This window comes from Neolamprologus brichardi, chromosome 13 (genome assembly GCF_056152115.1).
Source record: "Neolamprologus brichardi isolate AB-2024 chromosome 13, ASM5615211v1, whole genome shotgun sequence".
NCBI lineage: Eukaryota > Metazoa > Chordata > Actinopteri > Cichliformes > Cichlidae > Neolamprologus > Neolamprologus brichardi.
In genome coordinates, this window is record NC_142116.1 from 7,451,194 (window position 1) to 7,457,714 (window position 6,521).

A 6,521-nucleotide genomic window follows, 5' to 3' on the forward strand; every position below is an offset into this window, starting at 1 on the left:
ATGGTCACCACCCATCTTGAGGAGTTTGCCCCCTCACATATACTAATGTGCCACAAACAGGACTTTAATATCACCAACCATTCCCATTTTATTACGGTGTATTCATATAAATGGCCCACCCTGTACTTTGCATGAATATCAGCTGGGTAGATCTACTGTCTGCATGACCATTGCATGTTTGCCATTACTAAAACTATTTTAACTGTTTGAAAACTAAACACATTTTAAGATAATAATAGGTATGTAGTTGCACTGCCTTTTATCTCTCAGATTAGCTTCCTCTGTCTCACCTCACATTCTCAAGGCAAAAATCATCCATCCCCTTACTTCCACTCTACGTGTATCTGGCTGTGGGCTCAGCCTGGTCTGACTCTGGGTGAGGCAGGTATGCCTCAGGCTCTTTGGAGAGGAAGCTTCCACCCATTCTGCTGGTAGGAAGCGACAGAAAACAGACTGTGATGATCTGATCTGCTGATATCTTCTTGACACTTTATGTTTGAAGTTTTCAGTGTTTCACTGCTAAACTAATTTTTATGGAAATGAATGGAAATGAAGGTATGAAATCTGTGGCAGCGGCTTTAGAATGTTGTGCAACACATACAAACAAGAAATACAGCACAATGATTTAGTCTCTTCCTACTTCTGAGAGAAATATCTGGATTTTTGGTTGCAACTGCATTCACTAGCCACAATAACCCAATTCAACTGCCCTGTGCAAGAAGTAGCTGTCTGCAGCGGGTTAATGTCATAAAATAAATATGTGGCAAAAGGAAGACACTGACGATGTAAAGAGAGACCACTTTATATTGTGCCAAATTATTTAATTCCCTTTCACATTAAAGTTAAAAATGCAAACATGCCGTGACATACCACGGGATATTTAAAACAATTTTATGACTCCCCCCAAAAAAATAAATTATTGTACTTTATTCTGGGAACTATTGTTTGAGAATACATGAAAGTCAGAAGGACAGGACTAGAATAACAAGGGAGTCAGGGTAGCAAATGAAATATTGCTGAGAACATAAAGTGTGGGGTGTGAGAGACAAATAAAGAATATGGCAACATAATAAAAAGGGATGAACTACATGCATTCACCCCAAGACCGCATTGCTGTCGAAGTTTACGACAAAATGAAAGCTCTACTTTTGCCCTGATTTATCGTCTGAAGTGCAGCAATTCGACCCCTCCTTTGTCTTTTGCTCACTTTCCCAGTTTTAATCTAATTTGTAGTGGTCAAGTTGCCGCCTATAAACAAAGCACGCACGGAAGATTGATGATGCAAAGACACACAGCCCCTGCCTATTGTGTACACATTTTTGCAAACTCGCTGTTATAAGCACAATGCGACAGTGGAGGGATTTTCCCAAGAAGAAAAAGGTACGCTTGTGTTTCACCATTTCATGCAGGCCAGTGCGAAACTGATTAAAAGGCCTGGGGAAGTGTTTGTGGATGTGATGGCAAGCGTAAATGTCAATGCATTCCTAGGCCACACACTCTTACATACATACTGACACTTGTGCACAACTGCATTGCCAAAACCGCCAAAAACTGCATAAAGCAGTCCAGCAGATCTTTGAATGCAGCGTAAGACTGTAAGCCAAACAAAACCTAGAATGCAAAACCGCAATACATAAGCAGGAAACTCTTAAAAATATGGAAATGTGCAAACATAAACTTCCACACGTATGCACAATATAGGAATACCCATTGTGTACCATATACAACTTTGTAACACAACAAAAAAGTTTGAAGGGCAGAAGTGGTTACAGATTAAATTTACAGGAAGGGAAGCATGGTGTTACTACTAAAACCCAATATAATAAAAAAGCAATCCAGGGAATGAATTTGCAAACTGGACTGTATCCCTGAGTCTGTTCTCTTGTTTGGTATTTAACAAATGAGTTATACCCAAGGTTAACAAACCAAAATAAGATCTAATCCTTCATCTACTGGAGACACAAACACATTAAAGGAAATATAAGATGTGACGTGATCGTAAAGTTCTGCTATGCCGTCCGTAAAGATTTAAAAAAAAAAAAAAAAATCTGATTTATTACTGCCTGCTCTCCTCAAGATCATGGGACTGCTTTCATTGTGACTCATCGTCCAATGTGTCAAAACAGCAGCCCTTCAACTTGGTTTCATTTTGGGGACAAAGTCACATGTATGCATAACTGACGAGCAGGGTGTGATTATGTTTCACTATGCTGTGTACCTCGCCTTTTAGGATTTCTCCAAAAGATCTTGATAAAATACTGCAAAACATTACAGTGAAACTGCCTCCATGGCGAAATCAGAGAAAAATACATTAAAGAGGTCGGGAATAATTTTGGATGATACTGCAGGGCGTATCAGGGTTCGCTGCGTGGCGGGCAAAGTAGGACCGAAGTGCAAGACTCAAAACTCACAAAGGTAAAACTGAAAAGCAGCTTTATTGCTGAATTAAAGAAAAGTACAAAGTACTTAAGTAGAAGCACCAATACTACTGTTAAAAACTACTCGAGTAAAAGCTAAAGTACTGATTCGACTTCTTTACTCGAGTAAAAGTGAAAAAGGACAGGCTCTGAAATGTACTCAAAGTAAGAAAGTACAAAGTAGCTCTTTTTGTGTGAGGCTAACTGAATCCTGTGCTATATTGACATAATGATAAAATAAGTCAAGTCAAAGTCAAAGTAAACTTTATTGTCATCTCTGCTTTATCCAGTGCAGATTACAGAGAGACAAGATGACAAGGCTCCGGTTACATCAGTGCACAAACATAAAAACATAAAAACTAAATAATATCAGTAGATTGGAATATAAACGTTAACTTTTTTTAAAAATTCTAATTATACTCAGCTTGAATCTGGAAAAAAAATGAAGAAAATTAAAAAATATATATCTATTTTCTTTTGCCTACATTGTAGAGGGTGACTTTGCCTCTAAACAGGACAGCGTGTACAGTCAGGGGTTAAAATTGGATTCAGCAGGTGGGGGGACTCTAAAATTGGTTGTAATGGCTCAGCGTGGGGAAAAGAATCACAACTGACAATAATTTCCACTGTGAGCTTGAGTAGATTTTCTTAGTGTTCAGGTTGTGATCGGTTGACCTGCTGCTCTTTGTGGATTTACACAACTTAATTCAACCAGATGTCAGCAGATGTTTCATGAGCTGCCCTGGCTGATTTCCATTCTCTACACTGACAGTAAACGGTTTGTCTTTTTTCTAGATGGTGCAAAGGTGGTATAAAAGTGGAATTCAGTGAATGGATCTCAGCATCATCAGCTAAAGATCATTTGAATTTCTGCTACTCTTGATGTAAGCTTACTCTGACAATGAAGCCACAGCCGCTGTGCACCAGTCACACACTGTTCTTTACTTTAAGTCCATCACAGTACAGCAAACTAACCTGTTTATCCTGCACTAACCTGCAGAGGATTTTCAGGCAGCCTTTAAATAACATAGTTAGTCTACCTCAGTTTGTTTTGCAGCATGTTTCACAATATGACAAAGCGTAATGTCACATGTACAGACCCAATATCTGATTTAAAAACACAAGGACTTAGATGTAAGCTTTACATATTCAGTTTATCAAACACCACTGAGCATCCTTACCTTTAAATCTAACCTCTCTTCTTCCTCTCCTGTCCTGCCTTTCTTATCTTCCTCCATCTCTGAGTCAAGTTAGCGCTTTTTCTTTTCTCTCCCTGTGAAGTACAGCAGCTAGCTAAAGTACAGACCTTTAGCTAGCAACACACTGTAAGACAAACAGTTTGTGTGTTGGCTGATGTTTGTTGAGCTGATAGAAACACTGCATTTGAAATTACCGGACACTTGAAAAAAGTCACTCACTTTATGTTCGTTCCTCTTTTGTAGAGCTAGCTAGATGCTGAAGTACCACTTCAACCGCAACGTATGGACATCTGCAGTCGTTCCGGTGTTATGGCAAAAAACCAAAACAAACAAAAAAACCTACCACCTCACTTTTAACTCCTGACCTTGGCACACATAATCTCTTTTTATCTCTTGGTGATTAATGGTAACAGGATTACCATTCATGTGTTTACTCACAGTGAGGAAATAATAACTCCCAACAAATGTGTTAGAGCAAAAGTAACGAGCCTGTTCTGAAAATGTAAGGAGTAGAAGGTACACTAATTTCTTTAAAAATGTAGAAGTAAAAGTAACAAGTATTCAGAAAAAAAAACTACTCAAGTAAAGTACTAATACCTGAAAATTGTTCTTAAGCACAGTAACAAAGTATTTATACTTGCCACCTCTGAAAATAAGTAATAAAAAACAATTTGATGAGGCAAAAATCAAGAACTCAAGAATTAAGTTCAAACTACATTCAACCTGAGGAACATGGTGGGAACACAGCTGTCACTAAGTAAGTAAGTGAGGTAACTAATGTTTATTTATTAAGGTCTTTTTACAGCCAAGCGGTCACAAAGAGCTGTACACAAAAGATTAAAATAAAAAACAAACATTACGTGTCAAAATAGGCGATGAAAAGATTCATTGAAACAGTCAAATAAACAGGTAGCTTTAAAATAAATAAATAATAAGTAATATGATAATAATAAAATAAAAATAAATAATAAATAAATAATAAGTAATATGATAATAATAAAATAAAAATAAATAATAAATAAATAATACTTAATATAATAATATAATAAAAAATTCTTAACAGAAATCAAAATCGTTGTTAACTGCTTTTTAAAAGGATACACACCAAACCAAAGTAACAGGAACAAGACAAAGATTTTACATGTGAGTAAAAGCCCAGTGAAGAATCAAATATCACACCAAGATTTTGAATGTTTGACTTAGCAGTTACACAAAAAGAAGCAAGTGCCTTACTGACTTTACTATGTAGTTAAGGAGGAGCTGTAATCAAGTCTTGTTGGTGTTTAAAACAAGATAGTTGCTAGAGAGGCAATCAGTAACCTGAGTTAAGCAGTGGACATGGGTGGACAACCTATCTAGTTGATGAGGCTTAAAAGATATACACAGCTGAATGTCATCGGCATAGAAATGATGAGTAATGTCATTAAAAGAATAAAGCTAGCTAAAGGAAGCATGTAAAAAGAAATAATAATGGACCCGAAACTGAACCCTGTGGAACCCCACAGGTCAGGGAGGCAATGTTAGAGGTGATCCTCTCAGATAATAATAAGAAAAGCAGTCTAACGTAAAGCGAGATGTACCAGCCAAAACCAGACTAAAGAGACAGGGGAAGCAAAACTGAACACAACGCACACAGGACAAGGGACTACCAAAGTAAGAACACAGAGACTTACAGACAAGCTTGACACAGAAACAAAAGACAAAAAACTGAACCATGAACCGAGAACACAAATAACTCAGAGGTGCAAGGAAGAACTAAACTCAAGACTAAACAGTACAAAGCTTGAACTTGAAGCATCTCTTACTGCAAAAGAATCAGGAGTCGGTAACCAAATTTAAAATGCTGGGTGAAAGACCCAGGATGGTGACAGCTTGATAATGCTTGAAAGCACCAATATAGCTCACTGGGTTAAGTAGGTAACCCATAACCCAAAAGAATACTGCAGAGACCTGGTCCATTTCCTACATGCTGTTCTTCTCTCCTTTCCCATTTTAAATATCTAAATCTTGAAAAACAGAATGACATTATTAAGCATTTATATAACACAGCTGTCTTCGTACCAAGCAGTCTATTTTTTTTTTTACCATCATTCACCAGTCTCCATCACAGAAAGGATTCAGTGAGCAGTTTTGAACCATCTGACAGGATTAGCTTAAAACAGACCAGATCAGAGTACAGGTACAAGTACAAAGGGAGAAAAACATAGTCAAAGTATTTTCCACCTAAAGTATTCATTATATGGGAATTATAGTAATTACTACGTTTCAGATTTAAATGATTGTTGTAAATGTTCAACATCCAGGACAACATATGATTTAGTTAAAGAAAACAGATGACAGGAAATCATATTTGTTCTTAAGTTAAGAATCCAACTGTTGTTACACTAAAGCAATCATATCACCTGACCTTTCATATATCCTGCAGCTGCATACACACACACACACGCACACACACATCATACACACACACAGTAAGTGGTGGCTGGGGATGGATTCTCTTGTTCTCTAGGGGGCAGTTTAGATGGTCACGCCTTTCCCTCTGTGACACTGAGGCATTGCCACTGTCTGTTTCACATTTAACATGGCACCACCCCCACCCCCACCCACACACACACACACACACACACACACACACACACACCTAACACAAATTCATTACAAAACACACATACATGCATTTAAATGCCTGCACTGACATTGCCTGTTTCACATTTCAAACACACACATGTGCTCGCATACTACACGTACGGTCATCTGGCACTAACTGACAAGCATGCAGAAAGACACGCATACACCCACAATGCCTCTGTCCCTGTCTGTTTGACATTAAAGCCGAGTCCCTCTGCACCAGAAGGCAGTTGTTTATGTAGACATAAACTATTGCTCTAATTATCCCATATGTAGT